Source organism: Zosterops lateralis (assembly GCF_965231275.1).
Source record: "Zosterops lateralis genome assembly, chromosome: 11".
NCBI lineage: Eukaryota > Metazoa > Chordata > Aves > Passeriformes > Zosteropidae > Zosterops > Zosterops lateralis.
The window spans coordinates 4,925,216-4,944,031 of NC_139771.1; the positions used below are offsets into that span (position 1 = coordinate 4,925,216).

An 18,816-nucleotide genomic window follows, 5' to 3' on the forward strand; every position below is an offset into this window, starting at 1 on the left:
GGCACCATGCTTGCCTGGTGTGGGGTAGAGGAGGGTTGGTTGTGTGGGAAGGCTGAGCTGGGTAAGCCTCACTGCGTTTGGAGCAGAGAGGTCAGCCCCCAAACATGCCATTGTGCCTGCAGTCATCTTGCTCAGCTGACCTGTTTTGTCCCTGGGTTAACTTTCTGCAGTTTAGTAACCTGGACTGTCCATGGAGGGAGCTTGTAAATCCCCAACCAGGAGGAGTTTGTCAACAGCCCAGCACTGCAGGGAGAAAAGAAGTGAGGCCCAGCCTGGAGGAGGAGGTGGGCATGGTCCTTGTGGTGGGTTAGATCAGAGCAAGTGGTCACCTCAGTCACCCTCGTGGCTTCATGTTCTTAAAAGGGCCTTTCTCTTTCTTTGCTTTCAGTTGTGCCCTCTTGCCTCCTCCCAGGGCCCAGCTGTGATGCTGAGCTAACAGATTAACCAGTCGATTCTGCTGATTTGGTGTAAAGTTAGTGATTTTTTCAGCTTGACCTTTTATTCACTTTGCAAGGCTTTGCAAGGGAAGGGTGTTGGACCATCCTTGGAGGCAGGAAGCCATTGGATCAGCAGAGCTCTCCCTTTGTAATGGTGCTCTTGGCCATAACAGATACTTACTTTTTCAGGGTTGAGTTGTCCCCCCTGTTTCACTGTCCTGCAGGTGTCCTCTAGGCCTGGAGAGTAATTCTTGGTAGGATTCAAAGCACTGTCTGACTTTGACATGGAAGAGGGTGAGGCTTATAAACAGCAATAAAATTTGTCCTGGCCCCACCGTGTTCAGCTTTGTTTTGGGTTTTTCTTGATAAAACCAGGCTCACAGCCTCATCTAAACCTGTAAAAATGTGTCTGAGTGAAGGTTTCTGCTAATGAGTTCTCTTCTCCTCTTTTCTCGTGTTGTGGTCTCACCACGGTGCTTTTGCCGTCACTGCAACCCCAGTTAAGGGTACGGTGTGTCTTTCCTGCTGTGCTTTCTGAGAAGGCTCGATTCATAGAGGGTTTACATGGGTAGCTTCTAAAATATTTTGTGTGCTGGTTTCTCTGAGCATTCCAGCAAAGTGGCTCAGAAGCCCCTTCCTGCAGATAGTCCTCGTTAGGGACCTGACAGGCGGCATTCCTGCCTTCCCTCCTCTAGGGTGAACAAGTGGTTACACAGAGGTTTCAGTTTACTCTCACATAGTTACAGGTCACACCAGTGCTGGAGGTGTGTGCTGAATTCACACCGGCTTCTCTCTTTTTTGAACTAGACTGTGCATTTTGACTTCAGAGAGCTTGATCTTCTGTGAAGTATGTTCCTTAAGGGCGGGGATTAGCATTCAGTAATTTTGATGAGAGTTTCCTGTAGCAGATACTGATCATTTTATATCAGTCCCAAGGGCTAGGGATTGATTTTTGGATGAGCTTGAGTGATAGCTTGAACCAGCGGTTTTCCACTGAAATGCTGAACCATGACAGGTGACATGAAAGCCTTGTGCCTCTGTCACAACCTCAGATTGCAGTGTGGGGACTGCTGGTCCTTCCTAGGCTGGCCCTGATCACCTCTTCCCTCTTGCCCCCAAATGGATTCTCCCAGGCTCTTTGGGAAACACGTTTCTTTCCAGAGCTTCCAGGATTTCTTGATGTGCCTGGCTTCTTTGGGACTTTTCAATTTCAGCAGAGAGAGACCGAGATCCCTGTCTGTAGTGCTCATTTATTCAGCAGTCCAGGATGCTGTACAGATTCCACTTTAATCAGAATGGAAATAGTTGTGAGTTTTTCCAGTATGGCTTCTGTGCCTCTCCCATAAACTTTTTTCCTAAAGCAGCTCTTCAGTATTGGTCTCTAGCCGGGAATTCCCTCCACAGCAAGAAGTTGCATCAGGTCTTCTCTAAGTATTGCTGAAATGTAAGGTGTGACCTTTGTGTTGTGGCTCTTGGGATTCCTGCACAAAGGCTTTACACAGGTGTGGGCTTCTTGGTGGGGAATGAGAGGCATATTTGAGGCTGAGTGATTCCCTGTTCATGTCCCTCAGGCTTTCTCCTGAGGTCTTGACCTCTGTGGAGTGTGAGCTCTCTGTGCTGTAGGAGCCGATTCCTGCATGACAGACCATGCATGGTGTTTCCCCACCCCAAAGGAAATATTTCTAGTGGAATTTTTATGATAGTGCCTGGGGGCCTACATTAAGGGGATAAAAGGTGGTTATTCTAAAACCTTTTCTGAATTCAACTTCATAGGATTCTACGAGGAAGCTACACAGAATCAGTGTAGCTGTGTCTCTTTTTCTCTAAAAATCTGACTTCTGCCTCTACAGATACAGGTAAAGGCTGTCTGGAGTGGGTGGAACTGTGCCAATTCAACAGGAGAATCTTCTTGTAGTATTCCTCCTAAAACTCAAAACCTCCTTTGCCTATCTTCTCTTGAAATTCCTTGGCATCTCTTATTTCTCCTACCACAGCAAAAGCTTTAAGACATGTGGGAAAGAATAATCGCAGAGGTACTGGCATCAGCTGAACTTAATGGGCACAAACGACTCATATAATTGATTTGTTTCATTAATTCTCACTTTCAGTTCATTGAAAGCTTCTGCAGTGTGGTGTTTGTGCACAGAATAGTTGTTGTATGGGATGTGTAAGAGGTCCTGCAAGTTCTGCAGCGTGGTCACAATGCAGGTCTGCCCATCCTGTGTGGGATAGAGCATCAGGAATAGGACACTCAGCCTTATTTTAATGAGTGTCTGGGTCAGATCAGGTGTTTTTTAGGCTGGGCATTAACGTTTGTGTTGATGGCAGTTACACTGAGCAATTGGACTGATATTGTCATGCAATGTAGCATAAAGGTTTGTACCATGGTACTGTATGTGTTTCCATGGTATCAGCTCACTTCTCCAAGGTGAGCTGTGTGGCCAAAACATGAAACACTGTGTCCTCTACTTGGGGAATTTTGTGCTTCCAGTGGTGTTCATAAAGCCAGTGCTTTGTGTTTGTCTTTGTGCCTTGTGCTGGTTGCTCTTTCAAGAAAGAGTTATCACATCTTAGAATAAGATTTTGTTTGAATAGCAGCGGTCAGCCTCCAGGGAGGTAAGAAATTTGATCTGAGAATGACAATTGCTGAGATAAATACAAATCTTCAGAAATGTCCTGAGAAAACTAAAGCAACATGTTGCAATGGTACTGCATGCAAAGCCCATGAACCCTTGGCACTAAACTAAGAAAAGTGTGTGAGTAGGGCTTTACAGCCTCATGAAAACTTTGTAGTCAAAGCTAACGTGAAAAAGGGCTTCACTTGCTACTGGCAATGATATAATAATGTATATTGAGGAATTAAATCTTTGAGAAGGCAGCAGTGCTCCCCAGTGCAGTAATGGTGATAAGCCAGGATAAAAGTTGTGTGCGATTCTGTGTGCTGAACGTGGCAGAGGAAAGTACTCAGAGATTACCATGGCTAATTTGGGTGTGAAAAGTTTGCTTAAAGCCTCAGTCAGGGGTGGACAAGCTCCTGCACTCTGGAAGCACTATTCGAGCTGTGATGTCGTTCAGTCACCACCCTCCCCTCTAACCAGTGTCCCGGCACTGATACCATTGTACTGCACACCCGTCGTTCCTGAAAATGGGAATGCTGACCCTCCTCTTTGTTCTGTGCTGCTCCGCCAAAGCTCCTCCAATCTTTCAGTCAGGTGGGAATGGTGCAAGTGCTGCTCATCCCCACCTCCTGCTCTCCCTGCCGGAGCCGGGTCCTGCCAGGACAGGTAGGGCTGTCATCTCTGGCTGGCACCTTGGTGACTGGACGTGGCTGTGTGAGCTCAGCCTGGTCTGGCAGTTGGCTGTGCCCGGCCCGTAGGTATCCCAGGGGAGAGGGCTCGTGGTCCTGTCCTGCTGTCACAGGAAGAAGCTGTTTCCTGCAGACCTCTGCTCTGCATCCCGATGCTGTGTGCTTTGCTCCAGCGTGACCCAGCTCAGCAGCCTCCAGCCTTTTTCTCTTCCCTGAATGGCAGGCTCCTAAAGCCTCCCCTGGAGGTGCATAGCTTTGTATAGGGAACTTAATCCTGCTGACTCCAGGTAAGCCTCTTTGCACTTTTTATGGATTCCTTACAATCTGTTCACATGCTGGTTCAAAACCTTTGCCTTGATATGATGCTTCAGGAGATCCTTTGAGGCAGCTTCTCCCCTGCGCCACAAAGAAAGGCAGAGAACAGAGGAGGCAGTGAGATTTAGGGTTTGATTTTTTCTGAAGTTAAGATGAAGTCAAGATACTGCATATAGAGGCAGTTCTGAAGGCACACCTTGGCCACACATACCTGTCTTTTGTGATGAGTTGGTCAGTTCACATCCTGCTGGAAAAGCAATCCACCACCAGCATGAGGGAGATCATGGAGAGCAAGGCTGGGTGCAGAGCTCTGCCCTGGGAGTGTCTTCTGGACTGGTGTAGTGTGTGGCTTGGTCACTCCAGCTGGGAGCCCAGGAAAGATTGCTCCACATGCTGAAGTCCTCGTTTCTGGTCATATATGGGAATTAAGGCTGGCGAAGCTGACTCCCCAGGCAAATGTTTAGGGGTGAGATTCTTCTTTAAGCAGTGACTAAGACGATGATTATTAGTGAATTCTGCACAGCTGACTCTGAGCCCTGTTTGGGACCAGCAGTTGTAGGCTGTGCCAACTGGAAAAGGTCAGCTAAAGCTTGGAGCTGCCTGGGCACACGGCGAGGTGTCTGGTTTGGAGCAAGGAAGAGCCACTCTCAGCTTCAGTAAAAGCAGATGGCTCAGCTCTGCAGCCTGAGCTCGTCCAGGAGCAGACACCTTTCATTTCCCAGTGTCAGTGTCTACTCTGGTTCAAGGCAGGCACTGGCATGTAAGAAGGTTGTAAGCACAAGGGTCTGCATCTCAAAGGAGCTTTTCTGCTCCAGTGTGAGGGTGGAGGAAGAGTCTTGATGGGAAACTCGGTGATGTAAATCTACTCTTAAGGAGCTTGAGGATCAGCTGAAGTGGCCAGTGTCTTCCTGCGTGGGCTTTGTGGCAGCAGCCACCTGAGCTGATTTGCAGAGCACTTTCAAAGGCAAACAGTTGTCCTATTTACCTCCTCTCCTCAGTGGAGAAGAATTACCTGTGTCAGCAGAGCTGAGAAGTTATTTTTTGTTTCAGGCTTGGTGAGGAGGAGTATAAATTTGAACTCTTCTGGGTGTAGCTAGTTAAAGATCTTTCTGGAGCAGAAACACAGCAAAACATTGCAGCTCCACATCTGGGTGGTGATCCTGGAAAGGAAGCACAGCCATTTGGGGAGAATGGTGCTACATCAGGAGCTGGTACTGCCAAGCATAATACTCCAGGTTTTTATCTTCAGCTGGTCTCTTGGACACAACAGGTTGCCAGTGTAGAGGCTGTTGGTGCAAGACAAGAGGTCTTGCAGTGGTGTATCATTCCATTTGTGGTTGGCAGGCTTTAGAGGAGTCCCTCGCTTAGAAAAGTCACATGAGAAAAACATTTCATGTATTTTTAGATGTCTTTTAAAGTGGCTTAGTGGCTGAAAAGAAACCTGCGTCAGGTCACTCTCCTGCTTGCTGCAGTTTGCCTAGGAGTGCTGGAGCGGACTATTAATGTGGAATAGATCCAGTCGGAGCCTTCTGCTGTAAGGGAATTGCTCTGCCTGCTACCAGGATGCAGCTGGCTGTGGGAGGTGACCGTAGCTCTCAGCGTGTGCTGCTTAGATGCTGCTTAGGGCAATAGTGGGAAATGAATGGGAGATGTCCAGCTGAACTCAGTTTAATTTCTCTTTATCTTTGGAATTGTCTGGGTTTTCTTTGGTGTCTTTGTGCAGTGCTCTTGCCCGGCACAGTTTGCTGCAGGATCCAGACTTGGTGTGCTCAGCTTCTCAGTTGGTTTGAGCAGGTGCTGCTGGCAGAAGAAGTCCTTCCTTTTCCTTTTGCTGGTGAAAAGGAAAAGAGAAGTGGTCCTGCAGACCCTACATCCAGCCCGGAAACTGGGCCCTTGTTTGTCTCTTGTTGCATTCCTTTAATGTGTGTCATTTCCCACATCCACTTCTCTGTGCACTCTAACTCTTGTACCAGCACAAAGGGAGGAGAGGACTGGGATGGGAGAGGTGGAAATGCTTCCTTGAGCAGTTAGGGTGATTGAAATGATGATGTGGCTGCCTATGTTTCTGCTGTGGGTCTTCAAGCAGGCTGGGGCACATCTGCCCTGTGAGGAAGAGGCAGGGAGAAAGATCAGCCATTCCCTTCTCTACAGATTTTCCAAGTCTTTGCCAGCATGGGAGGATGCATACAGCTTGCAGGCCCCATGTTGCATGGTCCCTTGAGAGCTTTGTGGGCCACTGAATTGGAGGAAAAGTTCACAGTGTAGGAAGGATGTATGATGCAGTGCACTGGAGGGTGGAAGTATGAGCTGACATCCTGGGGTGCACGTGTGGGTAAGTTACTGGTGTTTCAGATGTTTGGTGGCTGGGCTGCCATACCACCACCTACCAGATATGAAGAACATGTTCTCCAGGAGCTCTTTCAGAATAAGCTGTAACAATGGGAAGCAATGGCAAGTGAGGAGAGCAGGAGACTTGAGAGAAGCCACCTCTAAAAGCAGCAGTGTTTATATAACAGCTAATACCAAATATTCATATAAACTGTGGTTTTTACCTTGAAGCATCTGGTGAGGTGACCATTCAGTGACAATATGTAGGCAGGTGGTACAAAAAAAGCTGGAAAGCTGCAGGTTGCTCTCCTTGTTCTCCTGGGAAAAGTGTGTGTTTTTCCTTGTTTACTTGCTAGAGTGCTTAGTAATGAAGTAACTGAGGGGAGACTTATGTCTTTTCCATCTCTTGCAGTCTTTGACTCAAGGCAAGGTGCAAAAGTGACTTTCATCCAGAGCTGGAGACTTCAGGGACCTGTGATCAGGTCTCACTAGATGCTGGCCTTCAGTATGATGTGGGCATGGCTAAGAACATAACCTAAAGTAAAAATGTTGAGCTTTTCAATGTGACTTGCTAAACTAAAAGAGTATTTAGCAAGAAAATTCATTTATCTTGTCCCTCTCACTTAAAATGAGTGTGGCTGTGCTAAGAGCTCTTTGGAGATGCCTCTCCATCTCACCCAAAGCCCCGGATTGCTGCTTAATGTATGCCTCCTCAATTTGAGCCCAGGTTTCTGGAGATGAATTTTAATAGTGACCCTGGAGCAAGAGCAGGGTGGTCAGTGGTGGGTGTGGCTGGTGAAGGTGCTCCCTGGAGGTCCCACAGAAGCAGTGCCTTCCTTGCCTTGTGCTGCGTTGAAGGCTGGTGTGTGCTCCTGGGCTGAGGCAGATGGACAGCTGCATGTGCCACTGCCTTGTAGGGAGATGTGCTGGCTTTTCTCAGAAGGCTCCTGGAGCTGGTGGCTCCTGCAAGCCTGACCCTCAGGGCTGGGGACGTGCACGCCTGGCCTTTTCCGTGGGTGCCTTTTAGTGCCTGGATAAATACCAGCAGGCTTCAGATGCATTGCAAATTCTGGCCCTTTTTTTAAGCCCAAGTCATAAATAGGTTGGTGCTCACTTGTGGGTCCGGCAGAGCTGTCATTAGAAATGATGTAATGATTAAACTCGGCGTCGTGACGGCTTTCCTGCCGAGCTTCCCTCCCAGGTCTTGTTTTTCTGTTCTCTTCAGGACCATCACAGGTGCCAGGTGAGATACATTTAGGCCCCGGAAAAAAGTTAATTTAGCAGAACTCGCTGTGAAGTGGCATTTCTTAGGATGAGACAGACCAGCCACAGTCTGTCTTCTCCTTTTGATGCAGACACTGATTGTGCTCACTCTGCTTCCCAGGGAGCCCGTCCCGGCTGCAGCACAGCTCTGCACTAGATTTTATAGTTAGTGCTCTTTGGAATAAGTGCCATTTAAAAAGTATCCAGCCAAGGAAGAGCACAAGATGTAATTCCAGTGACGTTTGTGGATTTTTTTGTTTGGATTTTTTTTCCTCCAGAAGGACAGTGGTTTCTATTAAAGGGAATTGGCAGAGCCTGGCCTTTAGCCCTGGGCGGGAGATGAGCTTTGAGGGTTCATCCCTTTGCTGCGGGGCCAGGGTGGTTTTCTGAACTCCTCAAACAGTGCAAAGCTCAGATTGACCCATTCCTTGCACATCTGATATTTTTGTAGTTAACCTGTGAAGCTTTTGTGTACGAAGCAGAGGTCCTGGGAAGGTATGAGAAACAAGCTATTTTTACTCCATCACAAATAGGGCTTGGCATGTTTATTTTAGACTCTGGAGCTGCTCAGGCCACTGTGGGGTTTTTTATAGTCTTCTGCTGTTACTGTCAGATTAAAAAAATCAACTTGAACTCTGGAAATCACAGGAAAATAGGGTGTCCCGGTGTACTTGGCTCCAGTGAGGCTCTGAGAAAGCTGCAGGGAGGAGTTGCCTGTGTCCTGCAGTGTGCCAGTCTCGGGGTCTTCTGCATACCAGAGAAGTCTTTTCTGAGCCACCAGCTGTCCGTGGGCTACGTGCCCTTCTGTTGCATCAACTGCCCTGCAGAGGAACAGTTCCCTTGCTGGGTGTCCTGACTGCATCTGTAAAAAGTCCACAGCTGAATAACTTGAGGAGCTCTGGAGGTGAAAGCAGAGCTTGGCCATGAGGTGAGCAATGCTGCAGCAGGTCATTTGTGCCTCCTGCTCCATAGAAGGTTTGAATTGCCAGGTCACCAGCATAGCTTTGAATATTTTTTGGGTTTTTTTTTGCTGCAGACAAGTTCACCAGGCAGCAGGAGGTGAAATTAATGAGACTGGCTTGTTTTCCTCCTGCCACCAGAGTCTGAAAAGAGAAGGATTTAGGTCAGTCCTGCTCAAAGAGTGGGAAGATGCGTGGAGAGCCCCATCCCTTTCCCTGCGTGGCCAACTCTCTGCTCCTGCTGATGTGTGGTTGAGGAGTGCCCCTTTAATGGCAGGTGTGCTTTGCACGGGCACTTCCAACTTCTAAGCTCTTCAACCCAGTTTATTAATAGAAGTAATTAAAAGTATGGCCAGTGGTGTGTTCACTCCATGGTGGTTGTGTGCATGGTGTTCAGTGGTGGGTCAGTGTTGTGCAAATGTGTAACACAAGCAGCCCAGATTCTCTGCCCACGCAGGCTTAACCTCCCCACTGAGGTGCCTGGTCAGCAGCCAGCCCTGACCTCTGGGCTGGGGGATCCTGCTGAGCCTTGGGCTGATCCAGCCCCTTTGGGGTGCAACCTGGAGCTGCAGCTGAGCCGAGAGGCTGCAGTGTTTACTGTGAAGCAACACTCCACCAAGAAGCCAGTTGAATTATTGACTGTTTAATTGATTCACTAATAAACATCACTGGTACTAATTTCCAGTTAGAGCATTTTGCACACTTAGTATTCTAAAGCTTGTAATTATTACTGCTAAATCTGACAAATGGCAAAACTGCTTCTGAATGTCAGATCTGTCACCCCTCCCTCCCATGGCACTCTGTTAGTGTGCAAGTCCAACCCACTTTGCCCTCCCAGAGCAAGTCTTTTGGCCACAGACCAGGTGGAGAGTCTAACAGGTTGTCTGGGGTATTCCCTGGCATCCTGGGGGATTCACTCTGTTCTTTGGGGTCATGGGTGTCTGTAGGTGCCTCTGCTCCTACAACAGGAAGGTTGACCCTCCTTTGTTCTCCATCTTACACCTTGTTCTCCATTTTTTCCTATTTCAGAACTCATCTCTTCCTTGCCCATGTCCCTCCCTTCCTCTGCCCAGATTCCCAGGTAACAGCCCTGTATTACTTTCTGCTCATTGCTTTAAACTCTACTGCATCCATACCCAAACCTGGTGTTTGTGCTACATAGGAAGTTTCATCTCTCAGCCTTACCTGACACAGTGTCACCTTGATGGCCTCACAAGTCTCCACACCCCAAAGCTCCCCTACAATTATGTGGTGTGTGTTGGCTACCCTACACCAAAGACAAAAATTCCTAATGCAAAATCACTGCGCTTCAGCCTTGATTCCTCTCCCTGTGTCCAATTAAGCAGTTTCTTAGGTGCAGTCTGCATACCCGTGCAGGAAATTAATTTTTTCCACAGTTTTTAGGCTTACCCAGTATCTTTACCCTGGAGCTGTTGGAACTGCTGTGATGGCTCCCTGCAGAGGTCCTAAGTAGCCATGGCCAGCAGTGCTCCATCAGGACCTCGTGCTTACAACTGTCCCTGAAGAATTTACAGCCTAAGCTGTAAGGATAGAAAAAGAGATAAGGGGTCATGTAGTTCTGTTCTGCTGAGCAGTCACAGAGCTCCTCTAAGCTGATTTAGCTGATAGTGGTGAGGAGCAGTGGCAGGCACTTACCTGCCCAGGTACCTGGCCTAGCAGGCATTTGTTCCTCCCCCCAGCACCCCACAACACTGATGGAGATAACTGCAGTACCCTGGGGGTGTTTTCCCCCTCTCAGTTTCAAGAGCTTGATGAGCAGGAGGGGTTTGTGATGAGGATTGGGCTTTCAGCTTGGTTGTTATCTGTTCGCTTGACTTAAGTCTGGCTTTCAAATATAGGTAAGGCAGCCAGGCTCGGAGTGTCTGGTCTGTTCTCCAAACAAAACACAAGCTTGGCCACAGTGCTGTGTGTTTTGGATTAAGCAGGCCTGAAGTTATTCGTCGATATTAATATTTGTGTACTGTAAAGCACCAGTGGAAGCCTGTTCTCTGAAGGTTAAGCTGTGTTTTGTTGGTATCTGGTGCTCAAGGACCTGTATCCATAATGGGATGGGTGCTGGGGAGCAGGATCTGGCCTTAGCCATACTCTCCTGTTTGCTATACTTTGTATCTTCCAAAAGCACAACTGCTGTGTCTGGGTTTTCTCTTGTGCAAGAGGGTTCAATATCCCTGTGAATAAAGTGTGTTTGGGTTGAAGTGTATGGATTGGGGTCTGGGTGCAGACAGGCTACCCAGGTTAGGACACAGGGTGATCCCTTTTCACTGTACATGCTTCTTAGCCATGTCTTTAGAGGAGGAGAGCCTTTGGGGAGCTTTGGCATGTGTGCAGTGTAGTTGGCTTGTTACGTGCAGTACTTGTGTCCTGGCAGCCCTGCTCACTGCTCAAATGGAGCTCCCAGAAATTGCTGCCAGTGGAACGTACTGTGGCTTTGTCAATGACAAAAATACCTAGTTCTTGAGAGAGTTACTTTGCATGCAGTTACTGGTGTATTTTCTTTTGCCTATTATTTGCCCCTGTAAAAACAGGGGGGAAAGGTAGATTTGAAAATAAACCTATTGTTGTTGGTTTGTGAATAAAGATGTTTTAATCCACAGGATTTGATGTATTGGTAGAGACCTGATGTTATAATACAGAATAAATGTGTTTGTAGAAAAGTACCTGAAAAAAACCTAAAAGTGATACCCTAGGAAGTGTAGCACAGTTTTAAAAATCAACAGCAATTTTGCCTACCAGCCTGTAGGTCTAAAATGTGAAGCATTGCACTGTACTTGACTAATATAATAAACTGTGAAACAAAGTAGTTTAAAATAATTACTTATAGGAAATATACTCAGGTACTGGAATGCAACTACACTGACACTTAATATATTCCTGGAAGAGTTCTGTGGCTGGTCAGCATTTGTTTTCCAAATTCTATTTTCAACTCTTCCAAACGTTTCCATACATGTTTTGGACAGCTTTTCCCTGGCGTGCTGCAGCCCATGGCTGCTGCCAGCAGATTGGGAGAGCCAATGTAACACAAGGGCTCTGTGCTGAACCCCCCACCATGGGAAACTTGCTGCTCTTTCCCAACAGTCCCAGTGCAGGATGCTGGAGAGGGCTGTGATCTCCTTCCCCACCTGGCATGGGTCCCTTTCCCCAGGACAGGTGCAGCTGTGTACTTAACCTTTGTTTGCCAGAGGAATTCAGCCCTTCTGCCAAATGCCTCATTCTTCCTTTCCTGGGATGATCCAGCCTGTCCCCTGCTGAAACAGCCCTTCCCAGGGTCCTCAGTGGCAGGGCCTCTCCTCCCATGGCTCAGGGTGACCACACACACTTGTCCTCCTCACACACCTTGAGCAATTTGCTTTATTTCTTTTATTTCCCATGTTTGCTGCATTTGCTTCACCCTGGCTTTTTCCATTCTTCTGATTTCCTCAAAACTGGGAACATGTCAGGTGCATTTTTTCAACAGAATATCCCTAAGGGCAACCCTTAAATAATTCTCTCAATGAAGATGAAACCAGAAGGGTTGGGGTAGAGTGTCTATAACCATCTTAACACTTGCAGCTTTGAGACCTGGCAGGAGCTGAAGTCGGTGTGTGTGTCACCCCCGCAGAATAAACACCCTTGCGAGGACTTTGGCAAGCGGAGCTGGAGCCGTCTCTCCAAGGCCATGATATAGTTTGTTTTCTGGGACAAAGACTACTTAGACATCTGGATTGCATTGGGGATTTTAGGGGAAAGATAAATTATTAGTTTGCTGTGAATGGAGAATGACTCTGATTGCTCTGTGAGCGTGCCTTTGCCAGCTCACTGCTGCACGGGCTGAATTCACATTCTCATGCTTCAGAAAGAGAAACAGCAACTGTGGAGGCTGTTGGCCATGTCCTGGAAACGGGGGGCTGAGCAGACCTTTCCTGACCTTCTGGTGTGCTGAGAAAACATGCTTATTTTATGGGCAGTTAATTTATAGAAAGTTTCTGTTTAAATTTCCTCCAAGGGCCGTAAAACCAGAGGACAGCTGCACGCATTAGCCGACTAATCAAACACTGTTCACCCTTGGCTTGCCCTCCCTTTCTCCTCACCACCACTAACTTTGGGCTCCTTCATATGAGTGAGTGAATGTGGCAGCTTTGGGAAATATACTCAAAAACTGTCTGCAGAAGAGTGGCTGGTGCTCCCAGGGTTTGGGATGTCCTTTTGGAGCCACAGCTCTTGAGACTGGACTGTTCCCCACGAGCATCCAGGGTCAGTCAGATTTTGTATCGCACTGTCCCTGATTTATAAAGACTCTGCTGTGCACTTTGCCCTAAGGAGTGGTGCTGCCTGCCATGGAAATATCCACCCTGGGCTGAACTAAAAACTTTGTTCACATTTTGCTCCTCTTCCAGGCGTGGGCAAAGCTGCAATTGTTTCCTGCTGCCTCCTCCCTCCTTCCCCAAAGACTGCAAATAAGTAAAACCTCACAGATTTGTTTGTAGTTGTGTCTGAGTTCATCTTTCGGTGAAAGGAAATCACTTTAGATGGGTACAGAGGCACCCGAGCTCCAGAAATGCAACTTTGCCTTGGCTCCCTGCAGCAACCAGCCTGATACGATTTCAGGAGGGGTATGTGCTCTAATAAACTTGATCCTAATAGCTAATTTTGATCTAGTTTGACAGAGGGGTTGGGAACTTAGACACTGAATCTCTTTAAGAGCTCCTCAGAGCTGCTTTTTCCTATTCTGACAACAAGCAGGCTCATGTTCCACCCTCTGCTATTATTGTACCGGTTTATTTTCCATCACCTTCTCACCATGTTAAAACTAATGATGAGAAGGAGAAACTCCTAGCCCATGTGCAGGACTGAAAACCAGAACTAAAACTCCTGCTCCTGCCCTCCCAGCAGTATCTGCTGCTGCTCCTAACAGCTGTCCTGCCTGCTGTCCCTGCTGCCTGTGCTAGTCAGCTGCAGGGAAGGCAGCAGAGCCGTCTCTGTTTTGGAGAAGTTGGTGTTTTCACCCTTATCTCCCTTGTGTTCTAGGGAGTGGTTGACCAGTGCAGAAAATTACTTTGGCTGTGTGGTTGGAGGCTCTAGAGACTTTTTTGGAGCCCCCTGCTTTATCTGCCAGGAATTTAATAGAGGTATGATGACAGGAAAGAGCAAAGGTGAGCACGTAACACCCATTACAAGTTTCTGAACCTGCAAGGGCTCCTGCGATAAACCCCTGCAGCAGATTGCCCAATGTGATGCAAGAAAACTGGCCTGATATCTCTTCATTTTGTTTAAGCTGGGGCCTGTTTCCCTTCCTTTAAATCTCCTCTGCAGCAGTTGGGGAAAAAATGCTGCAGAAAGAAATGCCAGGAATGTGAACAGCAGGTGGGGACTGGCAGATGTACTTATCAATCACGACAGGCTGACGAGTGGTTTATTCCTCTAAAGAGCTACTGTTTGCCTCCAGCTTGGTTTACTCCTGTCCTCTCCAACTCCCTCCAGCCTCTGCTGAGGTTCAAGTTAAGAGCAGGGTAGATTTCCCAGTTTTCTGGAGCATGTCATGCTTGGTGCAGGACTCCCTGCTCCAGGAGACCAGAAGAAAGGGAGGGCGGGGGCAGACCCGGTAAATCACACTGGAAGGGTTGCAGCAGCACTCCTCATCAATAACATGCCACATCTCAGGGATGGGATTTGGGAAGTCTTGCTTCCGTGATGCCCAAGCAGAAGACGAACTCGATTAGTTAATTGAATTTTCTGCACTGTTGCTTTTCAAAACATGACTTCATATCTCAGAGGAGTCTGGAGTTATTTCAGTGGAAAAACCCTATTTTAAGGAGGTAGAACTTTGAGGAGATCGTTTGCATTTTTGAGTGAGAAGACTGACACTCTTGATTGCAGTTCTGGACCTGTGAAAAGGGGAGCAGGATCCTCTGGACTTCGGAAGTTCTGAGAGACTGAGCCATAGTTTGGTGTGGCTGCTCCTGATTCATTAAGCACCTTTCGCTTCATATGGAAATGCCTCTTTGTAGCAGGGCAACCCGATTTACATGAAATAACAGTCTGAATGGCGAAAAGCCTTTATCTGTTGATCTCTAAGCAGCTTTCCCGGGAGTGTTGGCAGTGTATGTTACAAGCAGAGCAAACCTACCATCACAAACGACATTATGGATACTTTTCCCTCCAAGCTTTCATTCTGGCTGCTGTGCTTGTGTCAGAATTCATGTGTTATCCTAGTGCTTCGGATGCACTCAATTTCTGTGCACTGGTCCTTGCAAAGCCCGGGATAAGCCATAGGCTTGCAGGTGATGTCATTAGACCTCTCCTGCAATGGCTTGCAGGTATTTTCCCTGGCTACTTCAGCTGATGTGGATCTTGCTGTTGTCTGCGGTGCTCCGGGCACCCAGCTCCAGTTCGCAGTGATTTGCCTTTGTAGGGACGTTACTGATGTAGAGAGTTATCTTTAAGAAAAATGAAGGCACATCTGCCCCAAGCCTTCTTATCAGTTTTTCTTTAGATTGTTGCTTGGTTTTATGAAAGAGCAGTGGAAGGAAGAAATAGCTTTCCCAAGGAATAAGCACAGTGAGAATAAGGGAGCAGACACAGAATAAAGATCTCCGAAACATCCCTTTTTCCAGCAGCAAAATGCTCTTTTCAAACTCTGCTCACAGGGCACCACCTTGGCTAAAGGGGGCTTGCGTTGGGAGGTGCTGCTTTCAGGTTTTAGAGCAGTTTAGCAGCAGCTGAATTCTGGTCACAGTGCCATTCCCAGTGCTACCTACTGCATCCTGCCTGCAGCACCTTGCCCTGGTCTGTTAGTGGACTTTGGCACCCGGCCTGCTCCCGGTGCCCTGCCCGGCTCCCAGGGAAGGAGAAGTGGGTCAGCGGGGAGCGGTGTTCCCATGGAGCTGCCTGCGAGGGGAGTGCCCGGGCGGGGGCTGTGCCGGGGCAGGGTGTAGCGGCAGGAGCCAGGGAGCAGCACGTCCAGATGCCGTGAGCCCCCCAGCACATTGCCGAAGAGCTGCCTCCCACTTGCAGCGATTTGGCCAGAGCTCCCTCGCGCAGGATTTTCCCAAATCAACTCCCATTTGGAGTGGATCCAGGCTCACGCTCTGGGTGTGGAGTGGCCTGCTTTAGCTGCTGGGGCAGTTTTGTCTCCGCAGGGCATTGTGCAGCAGGGGTGTCTGGGTGACACCGTCACACTGCCTGCCACAGAGGTTGTTTGGAGTCGAGTTTAACTCTTCAACTTAATTGCTTGCACTGGAATTTCCCATGCTGAATTTCCGTCCTGTGTCCCTCCCTCAGTCTTTGTTTCAGTTTTTCAGCAGAAGCAGTTCAGCCATTTCCAACAGTTAAAAGACCTTTTAAAAAGTTTTATTTTGTCAGTATTTAAAACCCAAACAGCCCCTAACTGCTTGCATAGAGAGGTCCTTGGGTGGCACAAAGGCTGCATGGAAGGTTGGCAGCCCCGGGCTCTGATTGCAATCTGTGTGCTATCTCCCCTCCCAGCGAAATGCCCTGTATGATATGGATCTTATCAGTTTACGGGGTCTGCAAGGCTCACAGTTCACCAGTGGTTTGTAGACTGGTTTTCATAGATCGTATCCATCCGGGACCTCCTCCAGCCCGAGGCCAGAGGGACTGAATCTAGAGTGGGAGGGAGGTGCTGCCTCTCCCACTATCCCAGTGCTGGGAGCAGAATCCAGTCTCTCCTGGGCTGCTTGCTGACAGTCATGGATGGGTGATGGGCTTCGCCTGTCTCAAAGGCAGAGAGAAGCTGGAGTAGAGGTGGAGAGAAGCAGTAAACTGCTGGGACCAGCTCACGGACAAGCTTAATTCTCAGGTATTCTCACTTTTTAACTCATTATTTGCAGCCTTGAGGTTTTAGGTATTGCCTTTGTTACCTGGAGCAGCATCATACTCTGTTGGGAGAGGGGGATTTAGGCTCAATCTACAGCAGTGAGCAAAGCTCCTGGCTGACATAAGGTTCTTGAGGAATAAGTGAGAGGCAGTCTGGCTGCTGCTGCCTGCAGTAGGAGGCATCATCATTACCTTTGAAAGAGTTTTTTGATTGTGTGTGGAAGGTGTTTCAGGTCTGTAACCTGGATTTGTTTGCTCCAAACAATTGACTGTGGTGATGCGGTGTGGACAGTGTGGTCCCTGATCAGAGAGCTGCTAAGTGAGTGCTTGGTGACTGTAACTAATAAGCCAGGTTATTTTTGGCATAGCATATCTGCTTTATAAGGGATGGACTGAGCTGCTAAAACCACATTTTCTTCCTACCACCCCTTATGAAGCTCAGAAGAGGCCAATCCAGAGCTACTCTTCAGAGGCTGTAGAGATGCTGGCTGTGGTTTTAAATTAGGTTTTATTTTTGAACTTTAAGCCCAGCCCCCCCCCCCCCCTCCCCAGGTGAGGGAATGGGGATTGTGACCAGGCTTTGTAGCTGGCTCAGCTGAATTACTTGTAAGTTCCCTGCCTACATTTGGACCATTCTGCATCCTCCAAATGCTGTACAAGGTGCAACAAGGTCCTGCAGGACTGAGCTGATCTCATCCTTGAACCAACAATCAGTTAAAGACAGTAAGCCAAGGAAATGCTGTATAACCACTGAAGTTAACATAAGCAAAGAGATGCATGTCCTTGGATACCTAATTGCTGCGCTTGCCACCTGGGGATTGGAATTGCTCTCCGACTCTGGAACCTGAATGGGATGTACTGTGATAAGCAGTTTAATTGTTTCCCCACATCTGCAGCAGCTCTGTAAAGCGAAGGCAGGCTGAACACACCTTTAGAGCTCCACAGCCTCCCTGCAACTCCAAGACTGCCTTTTTTCCTCTGGTGCTTGTGCATCTCTCTCCGTAGAGCCCATATGCTCTTGCTAAACTGTTTATGTTCTCCTCTGCTGTTTGGTAGCAGTGAGCCCTCAGGTTTTCCTGGGAAGTGTTTCAGACTTACTGGGATGTAGGTGCAGCCATAGGAATGTGACTGTGAGAACAGCAAGGATAGTCCAGTGGGTGCTGAGTAACAGGATGCCCTCTTAAACTCATTACTGGGGTTTGGACATCGCATTAGTGATGAAGGTCAGGCGAGTGCTGAGCCGAAATCAAAGTGAGAGTGACTTGGTGGGGGGTGGATTCAGAAGTGATTAAGGACAGATGCATTTGTCTGCTGTTACACAGCTTTGGGAACAGTTAGGACTGTTGTGGGTGGCTGTTGGCTGGGAAGTGGGGCTGTTGTCGTTTCTCTCCCGAGGTCATCAGCACAGACTGTGCCTGGGGCTGGGCTCTGCTCTATTCTGGGTGCCCCAAGGCAGAGAGGGTGGTGGGAAAAGGGGCATCGAGGCACTGCTGTTGGCTAAGACGTAGTGGGGAGGGTGGTTTTTGAGTGTCCAAAGCACACACAGTGAGCAAGAAAAGGCGATGCTTAGCTCAGAGAGGATCAAACTATTACAAAACCCAGTTGAGTGCTGGTTTAATTTTCCTTGTTGCCTCAGAATGGCATCTAACTCTGTTTTCCTGGGGCATACATTGGAGCTCTGATGACTTTGCCCCCATTCTTGGGATTCTTGCAGAAGGAGTCATCCCGTGCTCCACAATGTTTCTTTGCACTGGGAAAGAAGTCAGTACAAGATCTGTCCCATCTTATTCAATTTTTTTCTCTTTATAACTTAAATTCATATTTCAATCTGCCCACTTCAGTTGCCACAGCTGCTGTCATCTTGCATGTCAGTGTGCAGCTGTGAGTCTGTGCTGATGTCCCTTCACAGCCATCCAGATTGTCACCTAGGAAGCTGTGGGACACAGTGTCAGCAGGCTGGGCAGGCAGCTTTGGTCTCTCGTGTAAAGATTGCATTGCGAGTCAAAATAGAGGGATGCAACCTGTGCTCACACTATTTGAAATACACTGTAATTTAGGGTTTTTTCCTCATAAACATTCAACATCTTGCTTTCAACATCTCTGACCTGTACAAGATGGAGGAGGGAAAAAATTACTGTTGTGGCTAAACCTCAGGGCCATTTTTTGAGGTCTGATACCAGATACCAACCCAGCCAGTTAACTGTTGCCAATGTGTTACACTACACAGGCTCTGTGGCTGCTTACAGAAGGAAAACATAAGTTTTCCTTGCCTCGTCCTTGCAGTCTCTCTGCCTTTATCCTGTGAGTGCTCTTTACCCAGTTTGTCCTTGGGTCCCAGTTTTGCATAACTTGTCTGGTGTCTGAGCAGGACAGC

At 48.1% G+C, this 18,816-nt stretch overlaps 1 protein-coding gene across 8 annotated transcripts in view; it reads left to right on the top strand.

Moving 5' to 3' along the window:
- The window catches only part of DAG1 (dystroglycan 1), a 50,420-nt gene that overhangs the window by 3,767 nt on the left and 27,837 nt on the right, over positions 1-18,816 (top strand). The window contains exon 1 of one of the 8 annotated variants that reach the window (XM_083869712.1): positions 193-284. The exons of 5 other annotated variants lie outside the window; for them this stretch is intronic. The gene's annotated coding sequence lies outside the window, so the exon portion shown is untranslated. Of the gene's footprint in view, positions 1-192; positions 285-2,273; positions 2,294-16,281; positions 16,426-18,816 lie in introns of those variants that run through there. 2 more of the 8 variants (XM_083869715.1, XM_083869709.1) reach the window with 2 other exon arrangements.